We start from the raw sequence: 20,959 nt of genomic DNA, 5'->3' as shown, positions 1-20,959 counted from the left end.
GAAGAATTTTTTTCCCCCTAATTTTTATTTAGTTGTTAGCTCTGAATATGGCAACTAAGGCTCTATATAGGAAGACTAGGACTGGATATGATAAAGAATTTAAGAATAGAAGACTTGGAGAGGAGTTTTGTTGTGGTAAATAAAGCAAAAGAGGGAAAAGGGCAAGTAACACTTTGCTTAAATGTGAGATAAGTGCAAGTTCAAAAAAAAGAAACATGGTGGAAAAGGCCACTCTAGTATTTATTGAGGAAATATTGTGTAATGAGCCAGGCAGTTTCCCATCCCATGAACTGTACATTCTAGTGGGCAGATAGGACACTCCATTTTCTGAACCCCAGGCATGCCCTTGACATGCTTGTACTAGACAGTGTTGTTGGACCTATTTGAGTTGTTGTGTGAAACAGCAGAATCCAGTAAGTCAGAAATGTGCAAGTTCTGATGTTCTGCAAGTTCTGAGGAAGGCCTCACAAACCTGCCAATTCAGGAGACACGGGTTTTAAGGAAAATTCTGAAAGAGATGGGAATACCAGACCACCTGACTTGCCTCCTGAGAAATCTGTATGCAGGTCAGGAAGCAACAGTTAGAACTGGACATGGAACAACAGACTGGTTCCAGATAGGAAAAGGAGTACGTCAAGGCTGTATATTGTCACCCTGCTCATTTAACTTATATGTGGAGTATATCATTAGGAATGTTGGACCAGATGAAGCACAAGCTGGAATCAAGATTGCCAGGAGAAATACCAATAACCTCAGATATGCAGATGACACCACCCTTATGGCAGAAAGTGAAGAAGAACTAAAGACCCTCTTGAGGAAAATGAAAATCAAAGAGGAGAGTGAAAATATTGGCTTAAAACTCAACAATCAGAAAACAAAGATCATGGCATCTGGTCCCATCACTTCATGGCAAATAGATGGGGAAACAGTGGAAAGAGTGACAGACTTTATTTTGGGGGGCTCCAAAATCACTGCAGATGGTGACTGCAGGCATGAAATAAAAAGAAACTTGCTCCTTGGAAGAAAAGCTATGAAAAAACTAGACAGCATATTAAAAAGGAGAGAAATCACTTTGCCAGCAAAGGTCCATCTAGTCAAAGATATGGTTTTCCCAGTAGTTATGTATGAATGTGAGAGTTGGACTATAAATAAAGCTGAGCGCCGAAGAATTGATGCTTTTGAACTGTGGTGTTGGAGAAGACCTTTGAGAGTCTCTTGTATTGCAAGGAGATCAAACCAGTCAATCCTGAAGGAAAGTAGTCTTGAATAGTCATTGTGTTAGGGGAAGCACACTGATTGAAACCGCCTACCCTGGCCAGGCACCATAGTAACCATTTGCATGAGTTGTTTTATGACAGGAAATCCTGATAAGAAATACAGAACTAATAAGCCACCACCAACCAGAAGAGTCCAGGAAAGGTTGAAAGGAGACACCGCATGTCTGTTCACTTCCCAGAATCCCTCTCGCTAGCATTCATCTTGGCTGAGAAATGCGTGCGCCACCAGGAAAGCCTCTAAATTAGAATGATTGGCCAAAGACCACCCAGAAACTAATCCCATCACCATAAAACCCTATATTGAGAGCCATGCGGCAGAGCAGTTCTCCTGGGTTCCCTTACCCTACTACTCCGCACCCGGGTGCCCTTTCGCAATAAAATCTCTTGTTTTGTCAGTACATGTGTCTCCTCGGACAATTCATTTCCAAGTGTTAGATAAGAGCCCAGTTTCAGGCCCTGGAAGGGGTCCACCTTCCTGAAACAAATGGTGACTCTGGCGGGGACTCTTCTTTGCTGAGACTGACATCCTGACCACTCGGGGTACTCAGGGGCCAGCTTGCCTGCCAATGAACCAGACCCAGCAGCCGCAACTGGGACCCTTTTGTCCCTGGTCTCCTCCTGATGTGGACAACTGGCCAGAGTGCCCCAACTGGGTAAGGAACAAGAGACTTTATTGACCTCTCTCCCCTTTCCTCTCTCTTTCCTCTCCTTAACCCTTCCTATCCTTCCCCATTTTTCTAGTCCCCCAGTCCTGGACGCAGGACTCTGGTCGAACGGCCCTCAGCCTGAGCTGAGGATTGGAGATTGATCACCTCCTCTTGGCAGAGAATTCAAATTCTGGTTCTGGTCTGGTCTGATTTCTGGTAGGGCCGAGTTCCAGTCCTCCCTTCTCTGGAGGCCCAGGGTAAAGTCCCATAACACCTGGCTATCTGTAGGTGGCAGGAGACATCTGTAAGGCCACCTCTTTTGCCCCCCCTCCCGCCTCCTCCCCCTTCTTCTTTCAACCTGGCTTCCTTTCCTCCCTTTGAAATCTTTGAAGATGTTAGTACTTGGATCTGAAGTTCTGTGTCTCTGTAGAAGGTTTTCTGAGAGACTGTATTCTTGTATTTAAGGGAGTGTCTGATGAGGACTTCCAGGTTTATATGTGTGTGTTTTAACTCTGTGTTCTGTGTTGTGATTTTTGATGGCCATTTTGCTTTGTCTGGCCACCATTTGGTTTAGACCTGCTGCCATTTTGTTAGAACTTGATTTTCTTTCCATGTGCCTTGAGACAAGCGCTCTCAGGAACACTTATCTAGACCATCTCTAACTCCTGAGACTGAGGGTAAAGGGGAAAAAGACTTTAAAATTTTTATATATTTCAACTGTTTTTTAAATAAATGAATAAATTTTATATTGTAATATCTAATTCACGACTAAACTTAGATAATGAAGCTAGATCTTGCACTGTCTGTCTAATATTTTTGAGGTTAATTTGTAGATGAGCTCTATTTAATTGGCTTAAAAAAAGGTAAGCACTTACAAATCAAACAATTTTAAATTAATAAATTCCAGGTTCATGTGAACTGGGAAATATTCAGTATTAAATACCTGATATTAATGTTTGTTTGTTGACCTATTTAATATAGATATGTCTTAGAGTAACTAACATTAAGTAAAATATTTTCATTGTACCTAGGTTTCAGTTCAGTTCAGTTCAGTCACTCAGTCGTGTCCGACTCTTTGCAACCCCATGAATCGCAGCACGCCAGGCCTCCCTGTCCATCACCAACTCCTGGAGTTCACTCAGACTCATGTCCATTGAGTCAGTGATGCCATCCAGCCATCTCATACTCTGTTGTCCCCTTCTCCCCCTGCCCCCAATCCCTCCCAGCATCAGAGTCTTTTCCAATGAGTCAACTCTTCACATGAGGTGGCCAAAGTACTGGAGTTTCAGCTTTAGCATCATTCCTTCCAAAGAAATCCCAGGGCTGATCTCCTTCAGAATGGACTGGTTGGATCTCCTTGCAGTCGAAGAGACTCTCAAGAGTCTTCTCCAACACCACAGTTTAAAAGCATCAATTCTTCGGCGCTCAGCTTTCTTCACAGTTCAACTTTCACATCCATACATGACCACAGGAAAAACCATAGCCTTGACTAGACAGACCTTTGTTGGCAAAGTAATGTCTCTGCTTTTCAATATGCTATCTAGGTTGATCATAACTTTCCTTCCAAGGAGTAAGCGTCTTTTAATTTCATGGCTGCAGTCACCATCTGTAGTGATTTTGGAGCCCAAAAAAAGAAAGTCTGATACTGTTTCCACTGTTTCCCCATCTATTTCCCATGAAGTGATGGGACCAGATGCCATGATCTTCGTTTTCTGAATGTTGAGCTTTAAGCCAACTTTTTCACTCTCCACTTTCACTTTCATCAAGAGGCTCTTTAGTTCTTCTTCACCTTCTGCCATAAGGGTGGTGTCATCTGCATATCTGAGGTTATTGGTATTTCTCCTGGCAATCTTGATTCCAGCTTGTGCTTCTTCCAATATAAGTTAAATATTATATCTGTTACAAGTTTGTCAACAAGGAAATTACCTCGAGTGAAGAAACTTCTAAAAAAATGTAAATGAGGTATGAGCTTTTATATGAACTCTATTAAAAATAATTATTCTCTAGAAATATGTCTAAAATTGGCGTACCTTAAATTTCTAAGAGTTTTGCCAAGTGTGTTAAGTGTTGGAAGTCTGTTAAATAGTTATGTCATTTCCAAATAAAATAAGATTTTGAAACATTTACTACTAAACACTAATTTGCTTTTACAGAGAAACTAAAGAGATTTGAGACTATAAATGAATAATGTTTGATGCCATCCTAAAATGTTCTAAGAAAGCAAGGATTTTATAAATTATCACTGGTATTTATGCTCACCAATCTATAAAATGCTAATATAAAAGTTAATTCTTGGTTGCTAAAGGAAAGTAGGAAGTGTGTTTTCAGTAAAAAGAAAAGAAAAGAAAAAGTTATGAAAAAATACTAAAAAGAGTTATGCATGATCAGGATTTTCTAAAATTAGATTACAGTTAGTTAGATAAATGGATTTTGTTAGAAATGACACAGCCATAAGAAAAGTGGTTAGAGTCAACTAGGTCCAAGATGGCGGTGCTGACTTTCACTAGACCTTGGGCCTTGGTATTTAGGCCTATTGTGACATATCAACAAGCTAAATGATACACCCATCAACATTGACTAAATCTGACCAAATGTTCTAAACCCTTTTACTTGATCTTTTCGATAAAACTTCCTAAATAGAATTCTTTTGAAGTTCTTTTGACCTCTAGCTAACTTTGGGGGGCTTCAGAGGGGCCCTGAAACATCCCAAAAAGAGATATTAAACTGTGTTTATTTGGTTGGTTAAATTACATTAAAAAGATTGTCAAATGAGTAATAAATCCGCTCATGTTATAATATATGGTAAAATTATTAATACAGATATCCTAGAAATTATATGGAGTTCTTAACATTCTGATATGTCCTGGTATTCTAATGGAAAACATGATGCCTTCACAAAGTTAACAAAAAGATTGCATGAACCAGCAAATATGCTTATAACTTTTATGATTTCTATCTGAAAAATTACAGGTTTGACTCTTAGGTTTTCAGGGAGTAGGGAAAACCTTCCTCTCAAACTAATTATGACAATACTTTGGTAAAATTAAATGTTATAAACAAAACAATTATATTTTCTCTCTATCTGACTCCTCCAAAAATTGGAAAGTCTTAGGCTTCCAGTAAGTTTATCAAATGAGTTAAGAAGGTTATCTCACGGGTACAAAAATCTCAAGAAATTTTTGAGACCTTAAAAAGGGAAAAATTCACCTATATTTGTTAGGCAAAATCTGTGATAAGCATTTGGTGTGAGTTTCCCAGCCCTGTTTTATTTTAAAAGTTCCGTCTGAGACTCTATAAATGTTTCAGCAAAATAAAAATGTCTATAATCAATTATGGTTATATAAATCATCAGACCAAAATTAGTGAGAACAGACCTATTTTGCTAACAAATTAGCCTTAATTTGTTTATATTTGATAAAAATGAGGGTAACTGTAGGGAAAAAAAGATATTTCAAAAAAATATTAAATCCCAGTTTGTTAATGGAGGTCTGCATCTAGTAAGACTCATCTCTTAGATAATTCTTTGCTGTTATGTGATATTAATATAAAATTTAATTAAATTCTTAAAGAACACCCTAAGTTTGTTTCTGAAGCTTATCTCAGTAATCTATCTTTGGATAAAGATCAGATGCCTCATGACCTGCAACCAGGACTGGAAAAAGACATAATTTAAGGGACTGTCTCCAACCTGGATGGAAGGACTTCTTTATCAGTTACTCTTAACTAACTCATACACGATGAAACTGAAGGGAAATTAACTCTTAGATTAATTCCCACTTCCAAAGGCTGGACACTGGATTGGTCTATAGAGAAGACAGCTGACCTGATCTCACCTTAAAATGATGCTCAAGCAAGAGAAACTACACTGCACCAGGATGAGAAGACAACAACATCAGAGGTAGACAGCTTACCCAAGATGCTGGACCTGATTTGTATGATCATTTATGTTTTCTTGACTTCTTAGACCTTTACGTATAAATCAAATGCTTTTCTATCATAGGCCTTAGTCTATGCTAGTTTTAGAAATCAATTCAGTTGTTGGGTTTGTGGCCAATTACCTGTGTCTAGTTCTGGGTTACCTTGGTAAATTTCCCTACTACAAGACTCTAACTGGTTGGCCCTGAGAAAATTTACTTTAAAAAAAAATTATAGTCATATTCAGGTCAGTGTGATATTACTGGATGGGATCCCCACACCAGGCCAATTAATAATGCCTGCTCTGACTCTGGCCATAAATTTGAGCTTTTTTCTATTACTCAAGCTCAATCAGAACAACAAAAAAGGTTTCAACAAAGGAGGAAAAAATCTCCCACAATTATGGGATAGATTTATATAGCTAACACCAGGATATGGTAATTTAGGTTTAAAGTCTCCTCTGTGTTGGAAACAATTAAATCATACTAAGCACAATCAGTCTAGTGATACTAGAAAACTGGGCTATGTGCCTTATGGACGGTGCCAATATTTAATTTCCCTGGAAAATAAAGATTCTACAAAGCAGACTAAGTCAGATGACCTAAGATCTACTGGGCTACATCTAATGGAAGCTCTTAAGTCTTACTTGTGACTTTACTAATACTGCTGAGCTATGTTATTTGTATTTCACCTGTTTTACAAAAGTGCTGTTTCTTACACTGTCAAATGTGTGTCTGAGGCCTCTAATAAAATAGTATATAGTCCCATATGAGATAGATGATGGTAACAGTAACTCTAGATATGGGAAGAAACAACAAGAAGAAATATTTTCCTGGACCAAGAGGCTAATAGACAGGTGGTCCAGAAAATTTTGGATACTGCTTTATGGCCTAGTCCAGTAACAGCACATTGAGTGGCCTGTCAACAAAACCTTTGCCAAACCTGAGAATGGACGTTCTCAACACCATGGGATAAAATGGTCATGAAATGCCCCCCTCAAAATCATGGTCAAGTTTATGAGCAAAAAGGGGCTCTGCCAACTGAAGACTGACACTTGCCATCTACATCTACAAAGATTAAATCATGGCCGCTGCAACTGCTGACTTTCAATGCCCCTAAAAGGAGTTCAGGGTGATAAACAAGAATCAGACACTCTGTGCTCTGGAAAAAACTGGCAGAACAGGTCTTCAGATAGTTAAATCTTTTCAAGAAAAGATGTTATGAGTCCCAATTCTTGTATCTTCTCATACCTAGAAAAACACTGATGTCATTAATGGTGAAATCTGCTTTGGCTATTAGAGTAGCTATGGTTCAGATATCCTGGGAAATAACTAGGTTTTGCTATAGGTGTACTTTCAGATTAGACCTTGTATTGCTAAACACTTGAGTTTTCTGAGTCGTGTCAGGCTTGGATGCCACCATTCTCAAAACAATGTCTGCTGGAAGCTAGTAACTGCAACCTTACTTTTTATACAAACTAGGCAACTGGCTACCTGGCTACAAGTCTCCCTGAAGTGCCAGGTCCAGACTGGGTTTCAGGCCTATTCTTCTAAAAAAAAAAAAAAAAAAAAAAAAAAATGAGATTTATTTTGTCTACTAAATTCCAGTTATCACTCCTCCAACTACTTCTAATTGGGTTTGTTACACCAAAATGGCAGACCAAGAGATTGAGATTTTAATCATACAAGACTCAAATCTAAAACTTAGAACTCAGAAATACTTCCAATTCAGTGTCTCTTCTCCAAGCTGAGGCAGTCCTATGCTCCATTTTGACAGGAAGTTATCACAGTCATAGTTGCCTAGTTCTCTAAATTAAAACTGAGTAAAACTCTGTGGGGTTCTGGAGTGGGGTTCTGGAGTAGAGATCTGTTCTGTGTTCTCCATTTCTTGTCTGTAGGATATGGGCTTCATTCAACCTCCTTGACCTTCTCTGAGTTCCAAAGGGTAGATTCAGACAATCGCTTGCTATTCTAGGGGACATTTGCAAGGACTGAATAGTCTTTTTATATTGTTTTCTCATCTCCCCCCTCATTTCTGACCCATAAAAGAACCTGGCAATCAGGCCCTGACAAGATGGTTATTTCAAGGCACTAGCCTGCCATCTTCTTGGTCAGCCGACTCCTCTATTAAAGTCTTTTCCTTGCCTCAAGCGCTGATGTCTCTCAAATTCTTTGGACTGTCTTGCAGTGAGCAGAGCGAGCCAGGACTAGGTAACAGAAGCAGTGCTGCAGTGTACCTTGGGTTCATGCACCTTTTCATCAGTGGCTTTCTCAGGATATAGGCCAAGGTGTGGGGATGTCAGATCCTCGTTTTGATCTCTCTGAGAGGTTGTTTTTTTTGTTGTTGTTGTTGTTTTTTTCAGTCATTAAGAGACTTTCCATTATGCTGACTATTGCCAAAGAATGTTCCCACAGACAGCTTAGGGGCATTCTTTTTCCTCCAGGCTCCCACCTGCATTTATTGTTTGTAAATTTGTGATGATGGTGATTGTAACTGGTGGGATTTATTTCCCACCATCATTTTGATTGGCATTCCGGCAGGAATTTGGGATCCTTAGTTAGCATCTTGTCCTGTTCTGGAGGATTATTTTGTCTTTTTTTTTCCCCCCTTAAAAGGTGTCAGGACACTTTAAGTTTGAAAATTGGATTCCTGAAAGTCAAATGTGCTTGGAATTTATTTCTCCAATACGCACCCCAGGACATTTCCTGAGGGCATCTGTCATTAACAGAATCTCAGCCCTTGTGAATTGAGGTGCCAGTGACCACCAGAGATAAAGTTTTAGTTACAAAAACTGTCCTCAAGGTGTCAGCAGTGTTCAGTCCTACCTTTAGTTTCTGAGATAAGTAGAACCTTCCCTTGTGGCTCAGCTAGTAAAAAATCCGCCTGCAATGTGGGAGACGTGGGTTTGATCCCTGGGTTGATCCCCTGGAGAAGGGAAAGGCTACCCTCCAGTATTCTGGCCTAGAGAATACCAAGGACTCTATAGTCCATGGAGTCACAAAGAGTCAGACCCAACTGAGCGACTTCCACTTTCACTTTAGGGAAAGTTGTGGCAGAAAGCAAAGAGGAATTACAGAGCCTCTTGATGAAAGTGAAAGAATGAAAAAGCTGGCTTAAAACTCAACATTCAGAAAACTAAGATCATGGGATCCTGTCACATCACTTCATGGAAAAGATGGGGAAAAAATGGAAACCGTGTCAGACTTTATTTTCTTGGGCTCCAAAATCACTGCAGATGGTGACTGCAGCCATGAAATTAAAAGACACTTGCTCCTTAGAAGAAAAGCTATGACCAACATAGACAGCATATTGAAAAGCAGAGACATTAATTTGCCAACAAAGGTCCATCTAGTCAAAGCTATGGTTTTTCCAGTGGTTATGTATGGATGTGAGAGTTGGACCATAAAGAAAGCTGAGTACCCAAGAATTGAGAGTCTCTTGAACTGCAAGGAGATCAAATCAGTCAATCCTAAAGGCAATCAACCATGAATACTCACTGGAAGGACTAATGCTGAAACATCAATATTTTGGCCACCTGATGCAAAGAACTGACTCCTCTGATGCTGGGAAAGATTGAAGGCAGGAGGAGAATAAGATGGTTGGATGGCATCATCGACTCAATGGACATGAGTTTGAGTAAACTGCAGGAGTTGGTGATGGACAGGGAAGCCAGGCGTGCAGCAGTCCATGAGGTTGCAAAGAGTCAGACATGACTGAGCAATTGAACTGAACAATAATAGAAGGATGCAATATTTTTACAGAATCTACTTTATTGAAATATTACCATACTGTAAGTTTTTTGTTGGTTTTAGAGATGAATTGCTTGTGGGTATCTTGGTTTACAAATAGTTCTTTGCATTCCAGGTTGTCTCCTTCATTCCTGAAGATTTCCTTTTTCGAACACCTGCTTTGAAATCATGTTTTCCTAGTTTTGGTTTATTTCTCATTGTCCTAGGAGATGGGCTCCTAAAGACCTTGCAATAAAGTCATTCAAACCCAGAAAGAACTTGTAGTTTATATCCTCACATGCCTTCCCTATGTTTTCCTTGAGTTTCATAAAATCCCTCCTGACATTTGGATATTTATGATTTGGATTTCATTTCATGTATGGTGTTAGAGTATTCTAACCTCATTCTTGTTTTGTTTGTTTTAATAAGCTTCCCATCAGTTCAGTTCAGTTCAGTCACTCAGTCATGTCCGACTCTTTGCTACCCCATGAATCGCAACACGCCAGGCCTCCCTGTCCATCACCAACTCCTGGAGTTCACTCAGACTCACGTCCATCGAGTCAGTGATGCCATCCAGCCATCTCATCCTCTGTCATCCCCTTCTCCTCCTGACCCCAATCCCTCCCAGCATCAGAGTCTTTTCCAATGAGTCAACTCTTCTCATGAAGTGGCCAAAGTACTGGAGTTTCAGCTTTAGCATCATTCCTTCCAAAGAAATCCCAGGGCTGATTTCCTTCAGAATGGACTGGTTGGATCTCCTTGCAGTCCAAGGGACTCTCAAGAGTCTTCTCCAACACCACATCAATTCTTTGGTGCTCAGCTTTCTTTATAGTCCAACTCTCACATCCATACATGACTACTGGACAAGGCATAGCTTTGACTAGATGGACCTTTGTTGACAAAGTAATGTCTCTGCTTTTTAATATGCTGTATAGGTTGGTCATAACTTTCCTTCCAAGGAGTAAGTGTCTTTTAATTTCATGGCTACAATCACCATCCACAGTGATTTTGGAGCACCCCCCCCCCCAAAAAAAAAAAGGCACAAAGAGTTGGACACGACTGAGCGACTTCACTTCTTCACTTCTTCAAAAAAAAGTCAGCCACTGTTTCCACTGTTTCCCCATCTGTTTGCCATGAAATAATGGGACCAGATGCCATGATCTTAGTTTTCTGAATGTTGAGCTTTAAGCCAACTTTTTCACTCTCCTCTTTCACTTTCATCAAGAGGCTCTTTAGTTCTTCTTCACTTTCTGCCATAAGAGTGGTGTCATCTGCATAGCTGAGGTTATTGATATTTCTCCCAGCAATCTGGATTTCAGCTTGTGCTTCTTCCATCCCAGCATTTCTCATGATGTACTCTGCATATAAGTTAAATAAGCTGGGTGACAATATACAGACTTGACGTACTCCTTTTCCTATTTGGAACCAGTCTGTTGTTCCATGTCCAGTTCTAACTGTTGCTTCCTGACCTGCATACAAATTTCTCAAGAGGCAGGTCAGGTGGTCTGGCATTCCCATCTCTTTCAGAATTTTCCACAGTTTATTGTGATCCACACAGTCAAAGGCTTTGGCATAGTCAATAAAGCAGAAATAGATGTTTTTCTGGAACTCTCTTGCTTTTTCGATGATCCAGCGGATGTTGGCAATTTAATCTCTGGTTCCTCTGCATTTTCTAAAACATTTCAGTGTGATTTTATATTGGAATATAAGTGATTTCTGATTTTATGTGTATTTCAGTTCTACAGGAACTTGATACATTCATGAATGAACATTTATCTATTCTCTTTCAAGTTCTTGTTCCCATCTAGGTGATCACAGTGTGTTCAGTAAACTTCCACCTGTTAGTCAGTAGGTCGTTCTGGATCATCTATTGGATACATATATGTGTGTCTACGTTAATTCAAATCTCTTCATTTACTTCACCTGTACTGAAGATTGAGAGCTCCTGCAGAGGGCAAGAGACACTCCAGGAACGTTGTGGGGTCATATTGCCTGCCACATCCTTCCAGGACGCTGCACCCCAAAGCAATCAGTCCAGCCTGGGACTCAAGCCTACCCAGTCTCCAGAGATATGATACCAGCCAAGGTAATTATGGGATGAGGGGAATAGAGTCAGCATGTGTTTCTATATTTATTGTGTTTATCTAGTTATTTGAACTTGAGTGTATTGGTGAATTACAAGCCTTTTTTTTTTTTTTTTAATTCATAGTCACTTGATTTACTCATATATTGATGTGTATATGCTGTATTTCAGGGACTGGTCCTGTATACATTATGACAGATAGTGGAGTATCATTCCTAGTGTTACCCAATAAGTCCTTGGGGCTTATTTTCTAAGCAGTAGTGTGCACGTTAGACAAGTAGCTTATTCCTATAGCACATTCCTATGTGCCTTTCTTCTCTGCTAACAGTAAGAGAGGTGAGTTTTTTCTAAGTCTGTGAACTGTTTATCTTGGCTCAAAGAGTTCCTATGTATCAGTTTTTAGATTCTACTTACAAATGAGATCATGTGCTATTTGTTGCTCCGTGTCTCTCTTACTTCACTTGCGATGATCATCTCTACCTTCTTGCAGATGCCTGAACATGGCATTGTTTCATTCTTCCTGTTGGCTGATTCATATACTTTTGTGTGTATAGAACCCATTTTCTTTATTCATTTCTGTGTCCTTGTCCACTTAGGTTGCAGCCGTGGCCTTCCTTTGGAAATTGATCCAGTGGGGATGGCATGGGTACTCTTGTCTTCGAAAACCTTTCTTTTTCCTGACTGGATGACCAGGCACGCGATTGCTGTTTCCTCAGGCACGTCCATGTTTCATATTTTAAAGGTCCTCCATATTGTGCTTTCTGGTGGATGAACCAATGGAGTTTTTTTAGTAATCCAATCCAAATTAATTTCTTGATGGGAGTTTCTATTCCTAAACTTTTCCCACTTTTATTTTTGCAAACCTTCAGTCTTGATTATTTCTTGTGTTTATAGCCATCCATCCACTCTTTCTTTTTCAACTGAGGTACAGTTGATTCACATTACTCTCTTTGCTTTGGGGTACAGCATGATTCAATATTTTCATGGATATATACCACTTAAAGTTACTGCAAAATCATGGCTGTATTTCTCTCTGCTGCACATGATATTCTATTATTTTTCTTAAATTATACATAGTGATTTTTATTTCTTAATTTCTACTTCAATCTGGTAAGACAGCACAACCAAATCCCCATAGGCATCCTTTGTGTGTGTGTATGTTAGTCACTTAGTCATGTCTGACTCTGTGACCCCATAGACTGTAGCCCACCAGGCTCCTCTGTCCCTGGGATTCTCCAGGAAAGAATACTGCAGTGGATTGTCATTTCCTTCTCCAGGGTATCTTCCTTACCCAGGGATTGAACCTGAATCTCCCACATTGCAGGCAGAATCTTTACCATCTGAGATATGAGGAAGTCCACACACAGCCATCTGTTTGTTTCTGGATTTATGAATCTCTTTCTCTTTCATGGATAAGTCCATTTGTGTCTTATTTTAGATGGAAATTAAATGTGATTTCCCATAGCAGTTTTCTCTGAGTTTCTGACAACTTCATAGACACTTTTGCCTCTTGCTGGGCCATGGGGGACCCTGGGGCACAGTCTTCTGCATGCCCCTTCAAGAGTAGGTACTCTGCCTCTTGCTGGGCCATGGGGGACCTTGGGGTCACTCCTCCCCCATGCCTCAGCAAGAGTAGTCAGCCATAATAATAATAAAAAAAGCATAATTTGCAATTGTGTAAATTTAAAGGAATTTCCTGTTAGATCAGGTGCAAGACAATAATGTCCATTCTCACCATTTTGTTTCAGAATAGTTTTGGAAGTTCTAGTCATGGCAGTCAGAGAAGAAAAAGGGATAAAAAGAGTCCAAATTGAAAAATAATAAGTAAAACTATCACTGTATGTAGATGACATGATATTATACATGTGTGTGTATTAGATCACTTCAGTCATGTCTGACTCTTTATGACCCTAGGGTATCCTGCCAGTCTCCCGCATCCATAGGATTCTCCAAGCAAGAATATTGGTGTGGATTACTGAATCCTTTTCCAAGGGATGTTGCCAACATAGGGACTGAACCATCTCTCTTACATCTCCTGCATTGGCAGGCAGGCTCTTTAGCACTAGTACCACATGGGAAACTTAACTTACATAGAAAATTACATTGAAAATTCTAAAGACACTTTCATAAAACTAAAAGAGATGGTCAATGAATTTAGTTAAGTTTCAGGATACAGAATTAATACACAGATTTCTATTGCATTCCTATCCACTAAAAATGAAAAATCTGAACAAAATTAAGGTAATCATTCTATTTACTATCACATCCAAAAGAAAAAAAAAAAACATCTAGGAAACCCTTACCTAATGAGGCAAAAGATCGATACTCAGAAAACTCTAAGATACTGATGAAAGAAATCAAAGATGATACAAATGGAGAAATATAACATGATTTTTAATTAGAAGAATCAATATTGTCAAAGTGACTGTACTATCCAAAGCGATCTACAGATTCAAAGAGATCTCTACAGAATTACTAATGAGATTTTTTTTCAAAACTAGAACAAATTTTTTTAACAATTTGTTTTAAAACAGAAAAGACCCCAAATCAACACATCAATATTGAGAGAGAAAAATGGGTTGAAGGAATCAAGCTTGCTGACTTCCAACTATGCTACAAAGCCAGAGTCATCAAAACTGTATGACACTGGCACAAAAACAGACATACAGATCAATAACACAGGACAGGAACCCAGAAATAATCCCACATACTTATTTCCAATTAATCTATTACAAAGAAGGTAAGACTATACAATGGATAAAAGGCAGTATCTTCAACAAGTGGTGCTGGGAAAACTGGACAACTGTATGTAAAAGAAAAAAATTAGACTATTCTCTAATATCATATACAAAAATAAATTCAAATTGGATCAAAGATCTATGTATAAGGCTATATACAATAAGGCTCTTAGAGTAAAACATAGGTAGAACATACATTGCAGCAATATCTACATTTATATATGTCTCCTAGAGTAATGAAAATAAAAGAAAAAAGAAAACAGGCAATTGGGACCTAATTAAACTTAAAATCTTTTTCAAAGCAAAGGAAATCATAAACAAATTAAAAAGACAAACCAGATAGTGCTAGAAAATATTTGCAAATAAAATAATTGATAAGATATTAATTTCCAACACATACAAAGAGCACATATAGGGCAAAAAAGGACTGGTGATCTAAATAAACATTACTCAAAATAAGACATACAGATGGCCACTAAAAATATGTAAAGATGCTCAACATCACTAATTTTTCAGCAGTTCAGTCGTTCAGTCATGTCCAACTCTTTGCGACCCTAGGGACTGCAGCAAGCCAGGCTTCCCTGTCCATCACCAACTCTCAGAGCTTGCTCAAACTCATGTCCTTCGAGGCAGTAATGCCATCCAACCATCTCATTCTCTGTCGTTCCCTTCTCCTTCAGTCTTCAATCTTTCCCAACATCAAGTTCTCTCATAATGAGTCAGTTTTTGCATCAGGTGGCCAAAGTACTGGAGCCTCAGCTTCAGCATCAGTCCTTCCCATGAATGTTCAGAGTTGATTTCCTTCAGGATTGACTTGTTTTATCTTGAAGTCCAAGGGACTCTCAGGAGTCTTCTCCAACACCACAGTTCAAAAGCATCAATTCTTCAACACTCAGCCTTCTTTATCATCCAGTTCTGACATCCGCACATGACCACTGGTAAAAGCATAGCTTTGACTATATGAACCTTTATAAGCCATGTATGTCTTTGCTTTTTAATATGCTGTCTAGGTTTGTCAGAACTTTTCTTTCAAGGAGCAAATGTTCTTTTAAGTTTATGGCTGCAGTCAATACCTGCAGTGATTTCAGAGCCCAAGGAGATAAAATCTGTCACTATTTCCATTGTTTCTGATTTGCCATGACGTGATGGGGTGGATGCCATGATCTTCATTTTTTGAATGTTAAGTTTTAAGCCAGATTTTTCACTCATCTCTTTCACCTTCATTAAGAGGCTCCTTAGTACCTCTTTACTTTTTGCCATAAGGGTGGTGTCATCTGCATATATGAGGTTATTGATATTTCTCCCAAGAAAATTCTAGCATTGACTGTATGGACCTTTGTTGGCAAAGTGATGTCTCTGCTTTTTAATATGCTGTCTACATTCCTCATAGCTTTCCTCCTGGGAACATTTTTTAAATTTAATGTCAGCATTTTTAATGTTGTTAGGCTTTTAGCTGTTTCATTCCTTGTGGAGCTAAAAGTAATTGCCCTCTGCTCTTCCCAAGTAGAATATTGGACAGTATCTGATCTAAGGGGCTCATCTTCCAGTGTCATGTATTTTTGCTTTTTCATACTGTTTATGGGGTTCTGGCAGCAAGAATACTGGAGTGCTTTCCCATTTCCTCCTTCAGTGGACCACATTTTGCCAGAACATTTCAAAAGACCTGTCCATTTTGGATGGCCCTGCATAACATGGCTCGCAGCTCCACTGAGTTATTCATGCAAGACCCATTTCCACGACAAGGCTGTGAGCCATGAAGGAGCAGGAAGGTCTTAGAATTACCTTCTTTTTAATGCATTCTATTTATTCCCCTCAGCCAAATTTTAAGTGTAATTTGTCTTTTTTTATTCATTGATATATTTTGCACATGTAGAATAGTGACTTTTATTTCTAAAAGATTCACAATAATTCTTTATATATTGTCTTTTATATAATAATTATTTATTATATAAATAATTATGTTTATTTTATATATATATATATAATATAGGTATTATAATTTATATGTATTATATATTGATATATTATGATATATCATGTCTTAATCATTATGACAGTGATGATTTTTTAATACTTTTCATAATTCACTAAATGACAAATTATTTTACTGTAGAGTACTTGTAATTAAAAGAAATGTCTGCCAATTATGTTCTTTATGATCTCCTCAACTTTCTGTCTATGGTAATCCCAGAAAAGTGCAAAATTTTATCTCAGCATTTCGTATTACCGTGCTTCCTTGTGTATAAGTCAATAATATGTGAACTCAGCCAACTACACAAACTGTTCAGTCATCCAAGTACTTATCAGGTGCCTGACACTGCAGTAGGCATGATGGGACACAACACATGTGCATCACACAGGGACACACTAAATATTTCTGACACACATTAAAGGAATGAATTGAAAAATACCAATATAAAGGAAATGGTAAATATGAAATTTATAAAGATTCTGCATTATCAAATATAGATGTCAATTTCTATAAGCTCAACATATAAAAATGAAGAACAGTGGGCTACAGAGAGAAGAAATATATAAACATTAAAATCATCTACTGAATGGTATCTGACATGATAAAAAAATACCTTCTGGGTACTAAAGCAATGCACTCACTTTTCATAAACTCCTAAAAACTAAAAGCTTAAACAGAATTGACAAAAGTTAAACCAGACTAATCAAAAAAAGAAAAAAAAATGGAGGAGGGCCCATAGAATATAATCAGTAATGGAAAAGGAGAAGGTACACAGATTACACAGAAATTCAGTGGACTATAGAGATCACTGCAATCAACTATACACCAATCAAGTATAAAGTCTAGAAGAAATGGATAAATTCTTAGAAATGTACAATATCCCAGTAATAAGGCATTAAGAAATAGAAAACATGAACAGACAGATTACCAGTAAGGAAATTGAATCAATAATTTTAAAACTTCCCCCCCCAAAAAAAGTCCAGGGCAAGTTGGTTTTATAGGTGAATGCTACCAATTTAGAGGAGAGTTAATACCAATATTTCTGAAATGACTCCAAAAATTTGCAGTGGAAGGGATACTTCCAAACTCAATCTAAATACCACCATCACCTTGATATCAAAATTACAGAAGTCACCCCCCAAAAAAATTACAGTCCAATAACTGTGATGAACATAGACCCAGAAACCTCAACAAAATACTAGAAAACCAAATCCAACAATATATTAAAAGGAGCAGACACCATGATCAAGTGGTCTTTATCTTAGGGACACAAGGCTTTTTCTCTACCTATAAATCAAACATTGTGATACAACACATTAACAAATTGAAGGATAAAAGCAGTGTGATTATCTGAGTAGGTGAGAAAAAAAGAGCTTTTTGACAAAATTCAGCAACCACTTAAGATAAAAACAAAACAGAACAAACTGCTCCAATAAGTGGACATAGATAGAACTTACCTAAACATGATTAAGCTCATATACAACAAACTCAAAGCAAGCATCATTCTCAATGGTGAAAATTTAAAGGAATTTCTTTTAAGATCAGGAACAGGACAATGATGTCCATTCTCACCATTTTTATTCAGCATAGTTTTGGAAGATCTAGTCATGGCAATCAGAGAAGAAAAAGAAATAAAAATAATCCAAACTGAAAAATCATAAATGAAACTATCACTGTTTGTAGATGATATGATTTTATACATGTGTGTGTACTAGGTCACTTCAGCTCAGTTGCTCAGTCATGTCCGACTCTTTGCAACCCCAGGGACTGCAGCAAGCCAGGCCTCCCTGTCTATCACCAACTCCCGGAGTTCACCCAAACTCATGTGCATCGAGCCTGTGATGCCATCCAGCCATTTCATCCTCTGCCGTCCCCTTCTCCTTCCCCAATCCCTCCCAGCATCAGGGTCTTTTATAATGAGTCAACTCTTCGCATGAGGTGGCCTAAGTATTGGAGTTTCAGCCTCAGCATCAGTCTTTCCAATGAACACCCAGGACTGGTCTCCTTTAGGATGGACTGGTTGGATCTCCTTGCAGTCCAAGGGACTTGCAAGAGTCTTCTCCAGCACCACAGTTCAAAAGCATCAGTTCTTCAGCACTCAGCTTTCCTTATAGTCCAACTCTCACATCCATACATGACCACTGGAAATACCATAGCCTTGACTAGACAGACCTTTCTTGGCAAAGTAATATCTCTGCTTTTTAATATGCTATCTAGGTTAGTCATAACTTTCCTTCCAAGGAGCAAAACCTTTTAATTTCCTGGCTGCAATCACCATCTGCAGTGATTTTGGAGTCCAAAAAAAATAAAGTCTGACACTGTTTCCACTGTTTCCCCATATATTTCCCATGAAGTGATGGGACCAGATGCCATGATCTTCATTTTCTGAATGTTGAGCTTTAAGCCAACTTTTTCACTCTCCTCATTCACTTTCCTCAAGAGGCTTTTTAGTTCCTCTTCACTTTCTGCCATAAGGGTGGTGTCATCTGCATATCTGAGGTTATTGATATTGATTTCCTCTGGCAATCTTGATATTGATATTGATATTGATTTCTCCCGGCAATCTTGATTCCAGCTGTGCTTCTTCTAGCCCAGTGTTTCTCATGATGTACTCTGAATATAAATTAAATAAGCAAGGTGACAGTATACAGACTTGACGTACTCCTTTTCCTATTTGGAACCAGTCTGTTGTTCCATTTCCAGTTCTAACTGTTGTTTTCTGACCTGAATATAGGTTTCTCAAGAGGCAGGTCAGGTGGTCTGGTATTCCCATCTCTTTCAGAATTTTCCACAATTTACTGTGATCCACACAGTCAAAGGCTTTGGCATAGTCAATAAAGCAGAAATAGATGTTTTTCTGGAACTCTCTTGCTTTTTTGATGATCCAGCAGATGTTGGCAATTTGATCTCTGGTTCCTCTGCCTTTTCTAAAACCAGCTTGAATATCTGGAAGTTCAGTTCATGTATTGCTGAAGCCTGGCTTGGAGAATTTTGAGCATTACTTTGCTAGCGTGTGAGATGAGTGCAATTACACGGTACGTCACTTCAGTCATGTCTAAAGCATCATGACCCTATGGACTTTAAATTGTATAATTTATTGTATACTTTAAATTAGATAATGCTTGCAAATTGCTTTGTACAGTGAATACACGTGGTAGATACTCAACAACTGTCACTATGGTGTTATTATTGTTGTTAATTGAACCAAACCTTGTGCTCTTTTTACTGAAAAAAGTTACTGTCTGTATATAAGTACAAAACTAGGGGAGCACATATGAGGTGGTTACATTGGCCCAGCATTGATGGAAGAGGGCTGCAGGCATAGGGAGGAGGAAGGAAGAAATGGAACAGTTCCTGGAGGGTGCACAGAGAAGATGCTGGAATGGCGGTGCAAAAAATATGAAGGATAGCTTTGGGTAGTTGGAGGGCTTGAGTCAGTATGTTGAAAAATAACTCCATGGAATTGCATTCACTCAGCATTCACTGAAGACCTGCTTAACTGAAAGCAAAAATAAATCTGATTTTACTGTAAGGTTATTGCCCAGAGAACCAGACAGACATGTAAATTATACCTGTTTGAATTTGGAGTAAAGAATCCAGGTGTGTATGGTGAGGAATTAAGGGACATTCTCATCCCAGGAAGTGGTGTAAAATATAAAAAGAAGCAGTGAGAAGAACTAGAAGTCAGGTGGGACAATCTGTATATATAAAATAAATAAAACATTAAAAGTGAAATTTAAGAATGGCCAGAGCAAACAAAGGGTAAAAACAAGTATGAAAACTGGGATATGGAACCAGAAATTGGGAATGTGGAGGTATAAATATGTTTAAACAAGTCGGAAGGAACTGGGAGGGGTAGGGTAGGGAGAGAAAATATTTTTCACAGCTCTTTGTGCTCATGGAAGAACTTTATGACAAATAGCATCACATTTTTTAATTAACACAATGTACCTTTTCATTATAAGTTGACTTTTAAATTTATAATGTTTTTTATTGAATAAAGTGAATAAATTTGATGAAAGATTTATTTCTGAATGATTGTTCACAATCTCCCACCCCTGCTTCCTTCTCTTTCTTTGCTTCTGTTATGTGGGGAGGTTTCTTGTTTCTTGGAATGGCTTCCAGGTAGGGAAAGTTGACTAATCCATAGAGGGAAAGAGGAAATGACAAGAAGCCAGAGGGTAAATTAACTGATAACAATCAAGGACTAAGAAAAGGGAGGGAGAGAGAAAGCAAGATGAATCGCAGAGTGAGGCATTCCAAAGGTCTGAGAGGGGATGTGAGTAGAGAGAGACCGAGAACAGATGAGCAAAGTCCAGAGTGAGAGGGAGATGCTGGGGGTAGGGCCAGTGCTGAGAAAGTTGCAAAGGGATTGACAAGACGGCGCTATGGGTTCCCAACTGGAAACCCTTTAGTGTTCTTCCAAGAGACAGAAGTAAAGTGTGGAATTGCCTTTTGATTATTTCTGGTTGCTGCCTGTCTGGACAAAAATACACTGTAGGCTACATGTGTCTTTTATACATAGAGAACTCAGGTGGGCTTTATCTGCGTGATACTGATAAATGGAATATTTCCTACCATGAATTCAGTCACTCAGTT

At 38.6% G+C, this 20,959-nt stretch overlaps 1 long non-coding RNA gene across 1 annotated transcript; it reads left to right on the top strand.

Moving 5' to 3' along the window:
• The first annotated feature begins 1,620 nt into the window (after window positions 1-1,620).
• Window positions 1,621-13,967, top strand: LOC129635945 (uncharacterized). Its single transcript, XR_008706554.1, has 4 exons — window positions 1,621-1,930; window positions 5,710-5,822; window positions 11,359-11,653; window positions 13,565-13,967. It is a non-coding gene; the product is annotated as an uncharacterized LOC129635945 (long non-coding RNA).
• The last annotated feature ends 6,992 nt before the right edge of the window (window positions 13,968-20,959 follow it).

This window comes from Bubalus kerabau, chromosome 21 (assembly GCF_029407905.1).
Source record: "Bubalus kerabau isolate K-KA32 ecotype Philippines breed swamp buffalo chromosome 21, PCC_UOA_SB_1v2, whole genome shotgun sequence".
Lineage (NCBI taxonomy): Eukaryota > Metazoa > Chordata > Mammalia > Artiodactyla > Bovidae > Bubalus > Bubalus kerabau.
The sequence above is the reverse complement of the archived record's forward strand: the minus strand, read 5'-3'. Positions and strand labels throughout refer to the sequence as shown.